General features: G+C 33.4%; 1 protein-coding gene across 1 annotated transcript in view; it reads left to right on the plus strand.

Moving 5' to 3' along the window:
- Positions 1-578: 578 nt before the first annotated feature.
- Positions 579-19,184, plus strand: part of LOC116177290 — a 54,462-nt gene continuing 35,856 nt past the window's right edge. The window contains exon 1 of the transcript XR_004146643.1: positions 579-679. The gene's annotated coding sequence lies outside the window, so the exon portion shown is untranslated. The remainder of the gene's footprint in view (positions 680-19,184) is intronic.

Genomic DNA, 19,184 nt, shown 5'->3' on the forward strand with positions numbered 1-19,184 from the left:
GGAGTAAAGTGGACAATACACAATATTATATCGACATAATTATCGAGTTTCTTCCAATTAAATCCCACAATGAGCAATTTTGATCCTTCCAGTGTTTCTGTAATCAATACCTCGGACATAAAATTGCATATTAAGAGCACTCGAGGCTTCAATATATCATATCGCGCCTTAATTGGCATTCTCTTAAACGCATTCTACCAACATCGGGGATTTAAAAGAGCGCTTGTGCCATAAATAACATTTTTAAACCTAGATCACCATGAACGGAAGTTTCATTCGAACTTATAATTTCGTTTTATTTTAATTAGAAAATAACTTGATTTGCAAGAGAAATATGTTAGTGTGTATGTGCTCGATTAATAAATGTGTGTTAACGCAAAGAACAAAAATTATAGAAACTAGGGTGAAATTATGCAGTAATGATACGTGTAAGAACCGGTGATTAAATCCGTAGTCTTTCTTGCACTTACAATACCGAGTAACCTGTAAGGAGCGGGTAATTTGGACGTTGCGATCAAGAAGCTGTTCCTCATTTGCATATTCACGTCAAATTAGTAGGCAGGCGGAAGTCGTGAGAATCAGTTTTAATTGATCATCAATACTTTTATTAGGTCTTTAATTTCAGTAAGCGGAATTGCGTGAGAAAAATGTCGGTCGTTTATTCATAGTGCGTATGTAGGTAAGTACATATTATTACCCGAGAACCTACACAATGCCGCAAACTTTACTCCCCTTCTAGGCTCGTATTCATTACGGTAATTACTAATAAGCACCCTTTCCGTAGTTATGGTAATCATAATTAATTTCCTATAATAGAAAATTGCGAGCTTTGAATATGACTTTGAAAAGTAATGTTTTTTTAGCGCGACCCCTTCTGGAGTAGGGAGCGCTTATGTCCTCGATTTTTAAACATCAATTATCAAAATATCCAATGGAACCGCTATTACCTAACTTAGAAATAAGAAATTTGCTACTTTATGCGAAGGGCTCTCTAAATCTTAATCCATAGCTCCACTATTTATTATTAATCATAGCTTACGGCAAATGTTAGCACGTGCTTCTACCATATTGGTGGATATTACTAAATAAATTTGTCTCTATTAAATAAACCCTCCTAAAAGGTACATAAATAACATGCATATTTAAACCATATGAAGTAGAGTAGAAGGAAGATATATGTACCTACAGAACGGATAAAGTAGAAGACAAACTATTTATACTATGGTATTCGTCACAAAGCTACCGTATCGATATCATTGATGTTTATAGTTTTTAACTCAATATTACTTCCACTATCCACTGGAAATGGAGGGGTTCGTCCATATCAGCCGTCCTAATTTTGACGTAAAGTTGACGTTAGTTAAGTGAGACTTTTGCGTGATTATGAAAGTGGCCCTAAACATATTTACAAGAATGGTGAATGAAAATGGGCAAACCGAAAATGATGGCGCGCTTAAATTGAACAAAATTGAAATTTTATAAGGGTTAGATTTGCTTTTTGCGCAAATAAAGCCTGCTTGGATTGTTAACATAATATGTGGAGAGCGAGAGAGAAACAAAAGTTTTGTTCCATGTGAAAGAGAAGAGCACCAGCTCGTGGTGTAAGCATCGAATGTAAGAAGGTGCGCATGCGCTCTTTCCATATGATAGAAGCAGACACAAATATTAATTACATTAATATTTTAGTTAAGTGTAGTGTTGACTTAATTTTTTTAGCAACCCATTTGCAATGTGTTTGTTTACATATTAAGAGGTCATTACCTATACGAATTTATTTAGTTCTCTCTCTTAACCCTTATCGATAGTATAATATGACTTAAAACATTCGTTATTAGTAACATACAAGACGTTGTTTTTTGTTTCTCCTAGATTGACTTTGCGAAGAATTGTACGAAACTTGTACAAACTGACAAGAATGGTTTCTTTGCCCGTGTTCGGATAAGTGTCATTGTGCTGTACAATACCTCTATGCTTGTTTAGGGTACCAATTTGGTACAAATATTCCAAAAATGTTGCTTCCATACGTTATCTATGGCACTTTACAGCCTGTAAATAAAAGGTAGCCCCACAAGACGAGCAGACGTAGCCTGGAGAGTCGCACTAGCATTTACGAAAATAAGAAAAGAAGAAGCTAGAACATAGCACATTGAAAGAGCCTGTTGAAATTACATTTGCATTATCGTTTTGCTGCTCAACATATCGTGACGGTTTTTGGAATTGTTAATTCGTATTTATGGAAGAAAACTAGTTAGAAGTAGTTTTATGTCCAGGCATGGGGGAAACAATTTTGCAGAGAGTTTGGCAGAATCGCACTATTTGTTAGTGCATTTTCCAATACCTTGTGCAGAGGATCTAACGGTAGAATTTTGTGGTGTCGTTTCTCTAGATTGAAATAATGCCGAAGATGAAGAATTTAAGTGTTGTCAACGTATGTAGCTTCCGGTTTACGCATTAGAAATATCAGTCGGGAATCGAGACAACCTGTATGTAAAATGACTCAATGTATTTGATAGGACCTGGGAGGAATTTTATTCAAAAAGACACTGGATTAGAACATTTGTTAAATTGTTACTTTAATGTTAGCTTCTTTAATTGCAAATTTAGAAATTGTTTAAGCCAGTTAATTGTATTTGTTGTATTTAGTGAGTGTCATAAATCTTAAAACGCATAAATAGGGGAATATTTAATCGTAATTGCGATGTAATAAAGTTTTATCTGCCAGATGTTTTGTAAAAGCGTTATTGTATAAATTAAATGGCTTTATTTTACTAACAACGCCATGTGCGAGATAACGAAGGCAGGTGTTTATCAATACGGGGGACAATCCGTGTTTCTAGAATCGCCGGGGAACAACTGTAACGGATGAGTGGAGGCGGCTTGACCTTTCAGTACGGCATTATAGCTCAGTGGTATAGAGCGTTGGGGTATAAATCCCGAGGTCGGGTGTTCGAACCTGGTTTGAGGTGAATTTTTCATCTGTGGCAGAGATGGGAATTTCCTTAGATCAGTTTCGAGCATTCTGCCGGCTACTCCGAATTAGGTTTTCCTGCAGTTTTCCTAATTCTTAAGGTAAATACCGGAGTAGAATAGAACAACTTAAGACCTTCTGCAGGGGCACCTCTAAAAAGCATTATGCGGGTCACTCTGTAATTGGGCGTAAGCCTGTTGAGGGCCTAGAACAAGAGGGACAATAAATAAATAAATAAATAAATAAATAAATAATAATTGGTTAATCCCATCCAACAAGTTATTGGATTACTCAAGTTATGTCATAAACAAAATTGGCAGCTCTGTAAGGTGTTTGTTTTGCCGTTTACCGTATTCCCATTGTCCGGACCAGATAATATGAATATTAATTTGACTAATCTATGAATACATAATTATTTTTTCTTGACGTCTCTTAAATTGTTATTTTTTTATTTGTTCGTTTTGTAAACTGATTGTGTGTATTAGAAACGCCTTAGCCTTAGCTTTTTCTTACAGGTTTTTGTATGTGATTTTTTTATTGTCTTAGAATAAATTCTGGTAATTTACTGTTATTAATCAATTGTGTGTCAATTTCAACCCCTATTTGAGGTCCAGGTAAAGTTTAATTTCTCTGTTTGATTTTATAAATTTCTCTTAAGCTGACTGTTAATTTCAATTCAAATTTTGAGTAGTGATTTCATGGGAATTTACGGCTTTTGATTAAGGTCAATGTTTAGATTATTGTTTGTATCAGAACCCAGTGATACCCTGAGAGGAATTTTAAAAAGAGAGAAAAAATTTGAGCGAGCTAGGTATGCGTCTCTTGGGTTATATTTTGACCGCGTACCATTACAGATTACACACAGCAATGGAGATAGGTAAAGTTGTGATTTTTGGTATTTTGTCAAAGATTTGAACACTTTAGGCATTACATTATTAAAAATCTACAGGGTGTCCAAATTAGAGGGGTATATTTTCCGATAAATTCTATAGCTGGGAGAATTATAAAAATCCGTAACTAATTGGTGGAATTAATGAACGTCTTTTCTGCGTCACTTGATTTCTATAGCGTGTTGTCCTCTTAATAGATATAGGAAATTTTCGGCTCTAGAAAGTCGCAGATAGTTAAACGCGAGTTTCGTTCGTTCACAGTTTTCAATCTATGTTAAAGAAAAAATTTGTTGTATAAAGAAGAGACGATAAAATACTTGAGAAGTTGTTGAATTACTGTAACAGTTCATGGAAGATGGGGAGCAAAGTAGGTGATCAAACAGTCTAACAAAGTTAACCAAAAATTTGCATTTGCGGAATATTAATAAAGGAAGCAAAAGTGAAAATAAAAGTATCTCCAAATTAGCTTTACTAAATCTTCCATACGTAACGTAACAAATAGATACCACATGACGAATTACCCTATTATGCTTTTATAATAATGGCGAACATTTAAATTTATTACTACCAAAGAGCCACTTTTGCGTTTTTCAACCACTTTAATTTATGGGTTATATTAAATCACATCCTCTTCGTTATTAACACAGTTTAAAACTAATTAACCTGCACTTCGTCTGGCTAAACTGTACTTTACTTGCATATATGCTATAATTTGATGAATTTTTCCCATGTACCTACCTATGATGATGACTTTACTTCCAAATTATGAGAGCGAGCTGCGTTTCTATTCCAATGAGGGATGAGCGGGTCGGATAAATTAGATGCTTCTTTAAGCGTAAAACTCAAAATTAGGTCTATATAAAATTGAACACGAATAATTTTACCGGTTAAGTTTAAATAGAAGGCAATTATTATACAGTTATTTCGTGAAAGTGCGTTATGGTTTTCATTTTCGCAGGTGGAAAGGATTCGGCCTTTTCCGTTCATTTATTCCTTTTAGGAAAACTTTGTAAAATATTTTCTTAGTTACGTGCTTCAGAATATTCAGAAGGATCACAATTTTTATTTGAATCAGGTGCTTATAATTTGCATTCGAGCATTCCAATTTATAAATTCCAAATTCATAAGTTGTTGGATCTACTTTAGGAATTCGAAATTGAAACATGATATTACAGAAGAATCAACAACCGCCCGACCGACCAATCATTTTAAAGTTTGAATACTCTTTTGAAGTTTTACGGGTTTGATTTATTGTGACAGTTTGCTAAGTTTGAACAAAAACTATTCGCAATATAAGCAATCGCTAGGGACATCCCCATTTATTTCTTTTAGGACCGATCTTTCATGTTTCGGTCAAACTGCTCCGATCTAAGCTTGTATGTGGATAGATAGAAGCTGGCCTCGCATGTTTATTTCCAACAATTGCTTGTATTTCAACTAAAGGTGACATTCAAGGTAGATATGTTTTTGAACTGTATCAAGGTTGCAATTCTTTGGCGGAATGCTACACAAAGGGCGAGAACAATCGAAAATTATGTTTTTACAGTTTACATAATTATCTATTGTAACGTAAATGTTTACTTATATTTAATTACGTGAGTTATTTATTTACACAAGAAATTAAAGATAACAGTGAAAATATTATTTATCACACACGTACAATTTATAACAGCGCGAACTATTTATTACTTCGTCGTTGAAATTGGAACTGACTCGAAACACGATTTGCTTATATAGAAAGATCGCCTCTCTCTCGAAAGTTTTCGAACGCTTCCGACCGTTCCCGAGAATTGTAGAATGTTCTGGAACAAACAGGTCATATTTACCAGAATACGTCACATCCGCTCTTGTTTTTTATCTCTGAACAAATACGTCGCAGCCAAAAAATTGTCTGTTAGTGAACGCACTAGTAGGTAGGTAATTATAATTGTATAATAACTGCTCAGTACCTTAAGTTATTCGATGCATATTCGGTCTACGTACATTTAACCTATTACTTAAAATACGGATGGCTAGTGAGTAGGTAATAATCAAATTGACTACATAGTCATACATGAATATTCTAAAACAATACAAATACAAAATACGGTACACGTTACAAAATATCTAATTACTAGCAATACCAGACCCTACGGGCCTGTGTGACGTCCTATATTAACGATCAGCATTGGCCTGGCAAAATGTAAACGTTGACGCCAAGAAGTGAGCTCAGTTCAAACCTGATGAAAACAACCAAATAGAAAAACCTCCCAAGCCGCAGGGCTAGGTATACATAATAACGCCTGAAGGGACTCGCTCTACTCGTAATCTGCTTCTATACCAGGTACGCTACTTAAATGGTTAACCTGTTCTGAAAGAAGTGATGGTCTCCAACAACATTCGCGTTTCAATTTCGATCATATCACCGTAGCATATTCAAATGATGCCGCCAGGGTTGAGGGTGCAGGCCTTCGAGAACAACTCGACGCTAACCAAGATGGGCGGCATCCCTTAAACCTAATGTCTACTTCCGTTCCGAAGATGTCTGCAATAAAAAAGGTCTGTAATGAGACATGTCAACCTCCAAGTTTTTTTTAGTGGCATACCCCTGGTTTATGTTTTGTAACGACCGAATGACTATTAGACCTGTGAAAACAGGAAGTAAAGACCGTAATGTTGCAAAATGTGTTATTTATTATTAGTACCTACTAATTTGATGTCAGTTTAAAATATTCAAGGATAAAACAGAAATATTTTACTTCAGGACGTCGTTTTGAGTTAATTAGGTATCTATTTTCTTGTTGCATGTTAAAATCCTTTACGTTGGCCTTGAAAAATTAAAACCATCGAGGAATGCAGATTTTATTACTCAATCATATTGAGTAAAAAATAACAGTTTTTTCCTTAAAATCGGAACTTCATCCCTGAGTTACGTACAACGCATGCTAAGTCTACCCTTTCGTAGATTCACCCAGACTAACATCTTACGTGGGTATAGCAAAGTATTACGAATAAAATTTGATCGTTTCAGAATTGGTGCCATTCATAATTACGATATTTACGAACAGAAAATTAGCATACTAATGAGTCTATTAACGTAGTATTCGTTCCTCATAACTAGACATTTAATATACGTCACCTTTCAATTACAATTTAATATGTTCCATAAAGCGAAAAAGCAAAATTTCTATTAGGAAGATTAAATATGGCATTAAACCATTTGATCAAGCAGTGTGATTGATCGCCCTAATGTCAGAAATTACGCGGCGTTCCGATTCGTCGATCACATAACATTGCAAAGACTTTGATCGGTCTTTGATATATGAACAGGTGTTTAAAAGAATTAAGATAAACGACACCCATATCTACATATAAATCGATCCCGCATTTAAACGATGTGGGTTCATCCACTATTTTAAGTCTTATTTTTACTTTTAAATCTTTGAATATGTTTATACACTTCAAACATTTAAAGGATAGTGCTGCCCTAGGGATTGAAAAAATAATACTCCTGGGAATTTTAGGTGGTAAGCTACTCGTAATTTAAACACATTCATTTTCACTAGATTCCGTGTTACAATGTAAGTACCAATTTGATTCTTTCTTATTCATTTGTTTTCCAATTAATTAAAATGGCTGCAATTCTAATTAACCTATAAATAAAAGCGTGCAATTGGTTTGGATGTTTTTAAGGATGATCTCGAACCATGTGTCAAAATGGAAAACCACAGTACAGTACGCTGTACGAGGATTATATTTTTTCACCAGGACCTTTAATGAATTTATCGATTTATGGATAAACTAGAAACGTTGACATTGACAATGTAAGCGTTGAAGAGGAAGCTGATTCATTGGAAGAAAAATACGACGTTCCCTTCGATATAGGTTACAAACTTTGCAAATTTTAGAAACAAAGTTATACACAGTCTTGATCAACGCAGCCAAAAATATGTAAATTATAATGGTTCTCGCTCTAAATAATGACGATTTAATTTTAGGTGAGTTTTGTTTGCAAATTTGATTTAATTAATGAAATCCGGGGTTATGTGGAATTTCACCACAGATATTTATGAAAATAAATGATTAGTAAATGTGAAGAAATAACTTGATTGTGGTTGTTGTTTTGTATCGTAAGTTTGAGAACTTGCAAAAAAGTTTTCGAGTTTAACTTTGTAGCTCTATAAAACAGATTCATTAAAATCTTTGTTTCTTAAATACATTTTTAGGTTTTAAGTTTAGGAAGATGTTTGAAGAATACGTTTCAGTTTACTAAACTCAAAAACCATTCCAAATTTTGAAACGTATTAGCTCGGGGCTATATTCCAAAAATCGTGATATAACTAACTTGCATATATGTTTGTTGCGTCCCCAAAGTAGAATAAATTGTCCTTTGTATTTCCTTTTAATAAAATGTCCTAGCACACCCTGTACATAGCAATTTTGCCCGTCTCTGTAGGTATATACTAGCCTACTAAAGAAGAACCCCCGTTATCTCCAAAAATTTTTGAAAACTTGAGATACTTGCACCAATCGAATAAAACGATGATTTATGCAACATGTTTTACACAGAGAAACCCCGCATTTTAGATTTTTAAACATTTTGTGATTGAATTAATAGGTTTCCCCGTAAACGCCAAAAATAGCCTTGTATACTAGCAAAACCGGGTATCTTACAATATTTAGCAATAACCTGATATGTTGTAAGTAGATGCGGCTTTTTAACATAGGAAACTGAACATACTAGGTTTTTTTCTAAGAATACGATAAGACCGCGTTATTTAACACTGCCAGGTGTCATTGTTTTCACTTATAGTAATTTGCCGCGCAAAACAATCATTTTAATCGCTTGTTCGACCTGTCGGCATTAGTTAATTTGATCCTCAATTTTCATTGTTATTTATTTAAAAAATTGTGCTGTTATAAAATTTAGTTGACAAGTTTGGTGGCAGAAATTTTGCTTTTGTAAGTTTTATATTTTTATAATACCTACATTTTAAGTTTGCTAATTTTTAATTGTTTGTAATTCATTGGCATTGTCTTGAGGTAATTCACAGAAAGTTTTTGTCTTGTACCTAGGTTATTTTATTATATGTATAATATATATATTTTTGCAGACATTACACCTACTCCGACGGAGCAATTAAAAACAGTGTTATTTCCTGTCAAATGTACCCTCAGTAGAAGACCGGCACTCCCCCCCACCACTTTTCTGTGACCACCACTTTCTGTGACGTCACGGAGACCTTGGGTTTTTCCCAAGGTCGTGGCCTTGGGTTTTTCCCTGACCTTGGGTTTTTCCCAAGGTCGTGGCTTTGGGTTTTTCCCAAGGTCGTGGCTTTGGGTTTTCCCAAGGTCGTGACCTTGGGTTTTCCCCAAGGTCGTGGCCTTGGGTTTTCCCCAAGGTCGTGGCTTTGGGTTTTCCCAAGGTCGTGGTTTTGGGTTTTTCCCAAGATCGGTGACTTTGGTACAGGATCATGGTCTTGGATCCTGGGGCAGGGTTGTGATTATGGATTCTGGATCAAGGTCGTGGTCTTGGATGCTGAGTTGAGATTGTGTGATTTGGATTCTGGGATTTGAGTTGGACTAAAATTGTGCTCTGGGATTTTCCTAGCGAATTTAAAAGAGAGAGGTGTAGAGAAAAATAAGAGATGTTGTATTACAAACCTAATCTAAGTACATACTCTTAGAAAATGGTAATCCATACATTTCAAATTTTACAAAGAAGAAGAAGAGGAAAAAGCAAAGCGAGAAGCAAGCAAAACAAGAAAATATTTGTGTACTTACTTTTTCTTAGTTTTTGTTTGAAAATCCTTGTTTTTTCCAAGTTTATCCACACACACACACACACACACACACCCTAACACATAAGAAAGAGAGAGATGCATAGATTAGCACTGTATAATTACGTAAACTGCAGTAGATTATGCGAGGCTAATACAACTTGTAACAATACGTTAGGTGATGTTAATGAGTCGGTAGTCAAATACTAACTGAAATTAGAGCGTACATTTCTTATTTGGGTATTTCCCGAGGCCATTGCAATGGGTTTCCTCAAGTCATGGCCTTGGACTATGAACTTGTCGTAGCATTGGGTTTTTCCCAAGGTCATGGTCTTGGACTTTGACCTCCCCAAGGTCATGGTCTTGGACTTTGACCTCGAGTACTGTTATTTAATTTGTAGGTAGTAGGGTAGTGTCAATATAAAGAAAAGAGCATACTTGTCTGTTTATGTAATTTGGTTTTTATCATTATATACGGTTATAATGGAAGACCTAGTACGCCTATTGAATTTATCTGTAAGTGTAAAAAATTTGGAAAAATTAAACGAAAAATACAATTTAAATATTGAAGAGTTGTCAATGTGTTATAGTGCCATAAATCAATTGAGTGCGTCCTTTTTTGAAAACTTTGTCTTCAAATGTCAATCTTTTTGGTGTAGCATAGATACAATGCTAGAACGTGCCGTCGTTCCCGTACCAAATGACACGTTGTACAATTTGTGTGCTAAAAAAATGCTGCGGAGACCTTCTGAATGGATTAATTTACCAATCGATATCCAAACGGAATTGTCGTGGAAAAAGAAGAAGCTAGATGATCTCGGTAGAGACCTACTACATCTTGAAAAAGAAACGGACGCAGAGTTAGTTAAACGAGTGAGAGACATAAATAGTTATTTAATTTCCAGTCAAGAACTTGTAGGTACTCTAATAGGTAGTTTAAATAAAATTAAGGATGATATAGATATTGAGTTGTTTAATAATAGTTATTTTGTAGATGTTAGTTTTAATTACTTAAACTTATACGAAAGGATTTGTATAAATATTGTTAGTATGTCTGATTGTTATAGACAGTATTATGGTAGATATAGGGACTTAATTTACAATTGGTCATGTATATATAATAAACAGATTTAACGAGGGGTATAAACAATCTTTTATTGTTCAAGTTTAATTTTATGTCGATAAAAAAAGGTTAATTAAAATCTCTGTCTTTACTTTGAATTTTCTGATTGTCTCGATTTACAAAACATCCAAAAACTCGTAACAAAAATTTGCAAGTTCTGAGGAAATGGTACAGGATCATTACCCACTACTTGGCTATAAGAAAAAACTAAGAAAATTGAACAAGTTAATTAAATAAAATTAAATTCGATTTTTTTTTTACAATCTCTATCTTGAAACATATACCACACACGTGCTATCTTCCATATATACATATAAAAGTTCAATATCAGAAAACAGCAATCGCTTTTAAAATTGAATAATAATTTGAACTTAGCGAAAATTAACATTTTGTACCTCATCTCCTCATTTTTTTATATAATTCAAACTACTCTACTTTTCTGAAAAAAGACCATCACATAACTTCAAATCAAAACTTTTGTGTTTTAATTTTATTTCATCAACAATTTTGAATATTCGAAAAAGTTGAAAAAAATTACAACTACACAACGATTTTCGCGCGTATCGTACAAAACTTTGGTAAGTAGATAAACTTGATACCCAGTTTTTCACAAACATTCAAGACTACTACGTTTCGGTTTACAATCAGAATATCGCTCCGGGCATATAGCCCCGAGCAAAATATCCGATTAATATGCTTGTAGGACGTGGCTGAAGTGCATCTTGAAGAGAAGCCTATTACGTACTCGTTTTATTACAATACTCGTTCGCAATACCGTGAATTTTTGTGATTGTCTCGATTTACAAAACTCGTAACAAAAATTTGCAAGTTCTGCGGAAATGGTAAATATTTTTGCACGTTCACTATTGAAACTAGGAAAATTACTAGATTTTAGTTAACAGGCCGAAATTCGTTTTATTTTTTCACGTAAATAGTCTATTGAGTTACAGAACTTTTAACGAAAAACTACACTTTTGTACTCGGACTCTTATTAACCGTACCTACTGGTTGCCTTTAAATACATAAACAATGATTTTTTACGAATAGAAATAAAAGTCAAAATTGCTCATAACCGAAAACTCTTGCTAACGGACTTCAACTAAATTACACATACAAAATTTAAAAGCTTTCAAGCTCAAAGGAAATTTAGTTTTTAAAACGTGTACCTACTGTCTTTATTGTGCATTTATATGTTTTCAGTTCATTTGATAGCATATACAATCACAAACATTTTAAAGACAAAATACGAAAGCAAAACAAAATGATTCAGGGTTTGCTCTGCCTTTAATAAAAATCTTCGAGTTTAATTTTATAGATTCATAAAAAAAGATTAGGAAGATATTCGAAATAATACGTTTCAGAACTTGTAACGTATAAGTGCCATCGAAATCATTGCGTATGTTGAGAGTTTATTAACTCATAAAGATCATCATCATCATGTAAGTGATGTCCAAGCTCATATAGATTCCAATTAAAAAAATTACATTATCAACAATTTTATTTAGAGGAAATAACATTAAGATAATACATATACCTCTTTTTTGCGATATTGTACTTTCAATAACATAATTAATAAAAAACAATTACAAAGGAATAGTCAATATTTAACATTCTGCTTACAAGTTGAAAGTAAAAAAAAGTGATTGTTGTGATTCAAGTTTGTTACGGTAATTATACACCTAATTGCTTACTGTTATTTAATTTGTAGGTAGTAGGGTAGTGTCAATATAAAGAAAAGAGCATACTTGTCTGTTTATGTAATTTGGTTTTTATCATTATATACGGTTATAATGGAAGACCTAGTACGCCTATTGAATTTATCTGTAAGTGTAAAAAATTTGGAAAAATTAAACGAAAAATACAATTTAAATATTGAAGAGTTGTCAATCTGTTATAGTGCCATAAATCAATTGAGTGCGTCCTTTTTTGACCGAAATTCGTTTTGTAGTTGAAATTTTTTCAACTTTTTCGAATATTCAAAGAAATTGTTGATGGAATAAAATTAAAACACAAAAATTTTGATTAGAAGTTATGTGATGGTCTGTTTTCATAAAAGTCAAGTAGTTTGAATTATATAAAAATGAGGAGATGAGGAACAAAATGTTAATTTTCGCTAAGTTCAAATTTTTATTAAATTTTAAAAGCGATTGCTGTTTTCTGATATGAAACTTTTATATGTATTTATGGAAGATAGCACGTGCGTGGTATATGTTTCAAGATAGAACTTGCAAAAAAAAATCCAGTTTAATTTTATTTAATTAATTTGTTCAATCGTCTTAGTTTTTTCTTGTAGCCAAGTAGTGGGTAATGATCCTGTACCATTTCCACAGAACTTGCAAATTTTTGTTACGAGTTTTGTAAATCGAGACAATCACAAAAATTCACGGTATTGCGAACGAGTATTGTAATAAAACGAGTACGTAATAGGCTTCTCTTCAAGATACACTTCAGCCACGTCCTACAAGCATATTAATCGGATATTTTGCTCGGGGCTATATGCCCGGAGCGATATTCTGATTGTAAACCGAAACGTAGTAGTCTTGAATGTTTGTGAAAAACTGGGTATCAAGTTTATCTACTTACCAAAGTTTTGTACGATACGCGCGAAAATCGTTGTGTAGTTGTAATTTTTTTCAACTTTTTCGAATATTCAAAATTGTTGATGAAATAAAATTAAAACACAAAAGTTTTGATTTGAAGTTATGTGATGGTCTTTTTTCAGAAAAGTAGAGTAGTTTGAATTATATAAAAAAATGAGGAGATGAGGTACAAAATGTTAATTTTCGCTAAGTTCAAATTATTATTCAATTTTAAAAGCGATTGCTGTTTTCTGATATTGAACTTTTATATGTATTTATGGAAGATAGCACGTGTGTGGTATATGTTTCAAGATAGAGATTGTAAAAAAAAAATCGAATTTAATTTTATTTAATTAACTTGTTCAATTTTCTTAGTTTTTTCTTATAGCCAAGTAGTGGGTAATGATCCTGTACCATTTCCTCAGAACTTGCAAATTTTTGTTACGAGTTTTTGGATGTTTTGTAAATCGAGACAATCAGAAAATTCAAAGTAAAGACAGAGATTTTAATTAACCTTTTTTTATCGACATAAAATTAAACTTGAACAATAAAAGATTGTTTATACCCCTCGTTAAATCTGTTTATTATATATACATGACCAATTGTAAATTAAGTCCCTATATCTACCATAATACTGTCTATAACAATCAGACATACTAACAATATTTATACAAATCCTTTCGTATAAGTTTAAGTAATTAAAACTAACATCTACAAAATAACTATTATTAAACAACTCAATATCTATATCATCCTTAATTTTATTTAATTAACTTGTTCAATTTTCTTAGTTTTTTCTTATAGCCAAGTAGTGGGTAATGATCCTGTACCATTTCCTCAGAACTTGCAAATTTTTGTTACGAGTTTTTGGATGTTTTGTAAATCGAGACAATCAGAAAATTCAAAGTAAAGACAGAGATTTTAATTAACCTTTTTTTATCGACATAAAATTAAACTTGAACAATAAAAGATTGTTTATACCCCTCGTTAAATCTGTTTATTATATATACATGACCAATTGTAAATTAAGTCCCTATATCTACCATAATACTGTCTATAACAATCAGACATACTAACAATATTTATACAAATCCTTTCGTATAAGTTTAAGTAATTAAAACTAACATCTACAAAATAACTATTATTAAACAACTCAATATCTATATCATCCTTAATTTTATTTAAACTACCTATTAGAGTACCTACAAGTTCTTGACTGGAAATTAAATAACTATTTATGTCTCTCACTCGTTTAACTAACTCTGCGTCCGTTTCTTTTTCAAGATGTAGTAGGTCTCTACCGAGATCATCTAGCTTCTTCTTTTTCCACGACAATTCCGTTTGGATATCGATTGGTAAATTAATCCATTCAGAAGGTCTCCGCAGCATTTTTTTAGCACACAAATTGTACAACGTGTCATTTGGTACGGGAACGACGGCACGTTCTAGCATTGTATCTATGCTACACCAAAAAGATTGACATTTGAAGACAAAGTTTTCAAAAAAGGACGCACTCAATTGATTTATGGCACTATAACACATTGACAACTCTTCAATATTTAAATTGTATTTTTCGTTTAATTTTTCCAAATTTTTTACACTTACAGATAAATTCAATAGGCGTACTAGGTCTTCCATTATAACCGTATATAATGATAAAAACCAAATTACATAAACAGACAAGTATGCTCTTTTCTTTATATTGACACTACCCTACTACCTACAAATTAAATAACAGTACTCGAGGTCAAAGTCCAAGACCATGACCTTGGGGAGGTCAAAGTCCAAGACCATGACCTTGGGAAAAACCCAATGCTACGACAAGTTCATAGTCCAAGGCCATGACTTGAGGAAACCCATTGCAATGGCCTCGGGAAATACCCAAATAAGAAATGTACGCTCTAATTTCAGTTAGTATTTGACTACCGACTCATTAACATCACCTAACGTATTGTTACAAGTTTTATTAGCCTCGCATAATCTACTGCAGTTTACGTAATTATACAGTGCTAATCTGTGCATCTCTCTCTTTCTTATGTGTTAGGGTGTGTGTGTGTGTGTGTGATAAACTTGGAAAAAACAAGGATTTTCAAACAAAAACTAAGAAAAAGTAAGTACACAAATATTTTCTTGTTTTGCTTGCTTCTCGCTTTGCTTTTTCCTCTTCTTCTTCTTTGTAAAATTTGAAATGTATGGATTACCATTTTCTAAGAGTATGTACTTAGATTAGGTTTGTAATACAGCATCTCTTATTTTTCTCTACACCTCTCTCTTTTAAATTCGCTAGGAAAATCCCAGAGCACAATTTTAGTCCAAACTCAAATCCCAGAATCCAAATCACACAATCTCAACTCAGCATCCAAGACCACGACCTTGATCCAGAATCCATAATCACAACCCTGCCCCAGGATCCAAGACCATGATCCTGTACCAAAGTCACGATCTTGGAAAAACCTCAAAAACCATGATCTTGAGGAAAACCCAAGGCCACGACCTTGGGAAAACCCAAAGCCACGACCTTGGGGAAAACCCAAAGCCACGACCTTGGGAAAAACCCAAAGCCACGACCTTGGGAAAAACCCAAAGCCACGACCTTGGGAAAAACCCAAGGTCAGGGAAAAACCCAAGGCCACGACCTTGGGAAAAACCCAAGGTCTCCGTGACGTCACAGAAAGTGGTGGGGGAAGTGCCGGGTCTTCTACTACCCTCTAATGTTTTTTTTCATATTTCATCTATTTCAAATAAAGTTTTTTGTATATATATTTAAATTATGTTTTCATAGGTGTTGTGCTCAAAAACGACACTACTAAAAAATTAATAATTCGCCGCAAGCTATAAATTTTACAATAATTACGTAGTCAAAACCAAGTTTAAACCAAATTTGTGTTATACGTGGTTTTAGCTAAGTAATTGTAGTGTAATTCATTGCTTTCTCAGCCCGTATGTCGCATAACTAGTCGCCATTACCTACTTTTGCATTTTCTTTTCCCAAAAAAGTTTGTTGTAACATTACAAATAATATCATGAAGCATCTTATAATGTAAGTCAAGCAGAAGCCCAACGAAACACGCAAAAACCTTTGAACGCGGTTTTCTCAAAAGTTGCTTTAATGGAGATGCGGGGGTCTTTCTTAACAGGGCAGTATACTCCCACTTCTTGTGAGGCGCAGAAGCGAGAATTTGCACCGGATTGCGCAGAAGTCATCGATTAGCATTCATCAAGTCGCCAATAAACAATTCACCATTAAGAATTCATGGCCTTCGTTGTTCACAATCGATGTCGATTGAGTTTAACCTTATATGCTGCTAAAAAAAGATGAATTTCTCTGATCACGTCACAAGGTCATTACCTTGGGATTTCCCAAGGTCGCATGGTCTTGGAAATGTATAATGGACTTGTGAATCGAGAAAACACCAACATAATGACCTTGCGACATAATCGGAGTAATCCCAAGGTCATGACCTTGTGGCGTTTCAAAAGTGGTGGGATATAGTGTCCCTGTTCCACTATGGTTTGAACACGGCTTAACACTCATAACGGACACAACACTTCGTACTTAATTTTGACCGATAATTTATATTTCATGCTCGATTTTTTGTTATCAGACGCAAATTTGTCTATTAAACACGTCTCGAATGAACAACCAAGAGACGTGTCTGTCGGTTTCCAAAGCAGTGAATGCAGATTAAATTTCTTTTAATATTTCTTATTTCTTCCTAATAAATTTACAACAATTGGTTTTTGATAATAATACAGAAATAATACAGAAATTTGAATGAAATTACAATGATGCTTTTTATTTTACACCGGAAAAAATGTTTCTAAGGAAAACTAAAACACTATTAAAAACAATCTACAACTATAACTTAAAATTACTTAGTATGGAATTCTATGGTATCGCTAAGACAGTAAATTAATCAACTTTAACTTATACCACGGCATAAAACGTTGCAAACGGCAAACTTGGGCTCCAAAACTTTAATACGATGAAGATGTTTCCAAACGACGGACAGTGGCTGTTCTTTTCTTGACACCACTCGTATCCCACTTAATTCTCAAAAACTTGCACGTCCAAACAAACCGTATATCAACAAATTTTGCCCAATAAACGGACCTTAGTTACCTCAAGTTAGTAGTAGTAATAAAAATACAATTTTTCCCAATGATTAAATTCAACTCGTTTTCTCCGAAACACTTGTCTTATCTCACACACATAAAAAGAAAAACCAGGGGAAAAACAAATAAATTAACTCAACTGTCAATTATCGCTAACAAGGACACTTGATTAGAAATAAGAATTGTATAATGTAAATAGACTCCACGACATTAAACACAAAAAACCAAATTAATTAATTAATTAATTAATATTTTATCCGTAATCGGAATGATGAATATATTAATTTCGTGACCTAATACCTTCTGGTACCAAATTGACACTTCTTTAAATTGAGTTTAATATTATACAGAGGGATTAAAAAATTCAGCGTCAGTTGGTGGTGATAGGGTGTTTATCGTCAACGAACCTCAATACACTTGTTAAGACTGACCTGTCATATAATTTCGAGTTGTGAATTCTAACTTACCTACTACTTTATTCAATGAAATGGTTTTGTCAGTTACATGGTATGTTAAAAATTAAACGCTGAATTTTTTTAATCGCTCGTTACTTCTTAGTTAATTCTAATGAAGTCGATTGCCTTGCTTTGATATTCGAAAAGATCGTCAATGTATGTCTGTACGGCAAACAATTTATTTATACCATAAGTGTTGATTGCGGTTAGATTACCTACTACCTTTCCCATCTAATTTAATGCTCCAAAAACATTTACATGCATCCAATTTACTAAAAAATTTACTTCCTGTTAAATTTTTCGCAATCTGATCTAATGAGTGTAATTGAAAATGTTTACGTTTAATTGGTTTTTTTTAAATACCTAGGACCTAAACAAATTTGATGACTAGACCTTTTTTTATTATAACTATGCATGCCGACCTTCTCGATTATCTGATACTTCCAAATTTCGTGTAATTCAGCTCAAGTGCTTATAGAATTTGCCACGCGACGATTATCTATTTATATCCACTAGTATTGTGTTGTGACCAGTGGGGAGCGAACTTTGTAATTTAACTTAGGGGTTGTATGTAAATTATTGTTACGTTAACAAAATTTATAATGAGATCCTCAATTACCCTTGTCGCGTTTACAAAAATAATATAATTGCTCAACGGCCATTTTGTACTTTTGTACTTAGTATGAAACCTTTTTTGTTAAATGGCTGCCGCATTGAACCTTATTTACATCACAAATGGCAGTTTTGTTCAGTTGCCCAGAAACTGCATTTAATAATAGTAAATTTTTCTCAGTTGTCCGCAATAGTAATTACTGCAGAAGTAGTCACAGAATTAGTGTAATTTATGATTACCAATGTCCTGTACTCGGGAAATTAAGATACTACTTACCTCCTTAATATTGATTTGTACAATTAAATGCCTTCCTTCATTAGTGCTAGTGTAAAATTTTCTATCCAAAGTACAAAAACTTTTTTGCTCTGATTGTGGCAAAGATGTAAATGACACCGATGCATTAGTCAGTACGATGCGGCCAACCTACATTTTATACTAATAGTTCACTTTAATTTTATATAGAAAGTAAACGCAAGCAATTAATTTTTTGGAACAGAGACCATAAATTTACTAACCGGATTTGTATAATTTTTTGTAGTTTTTGAAATAAAACACTTTTTCATTCATTTTAGATGAGATGGAACACAATAAAGCGGAACTTTCCTTATATGCATCAAAAGGTAAATAAGATGCATTGAAACGGAAACAGTAGCTATGTTATTTTAAAACAGGATACACGTG

The sequence above is a fragment of the Photinus pyralis genome, unplaced genomic scaffold (genome assembly GCF_008802855.1).
Source record: "Photinus pyralis isolate 1611_PpyrPB1 unplaced genomic scaffold, Ppyr1.3 Ppyr1.4_LG7, whole genome shotgun sequence".
In the NCBI taxonomy this organism is placed as follows: domain Eukaryota; kingdom Metazoa; phylum Arthropoda; class Insecta; order Coleoptera; family Lampyridae; genus Photinus; species Photinus pyralis.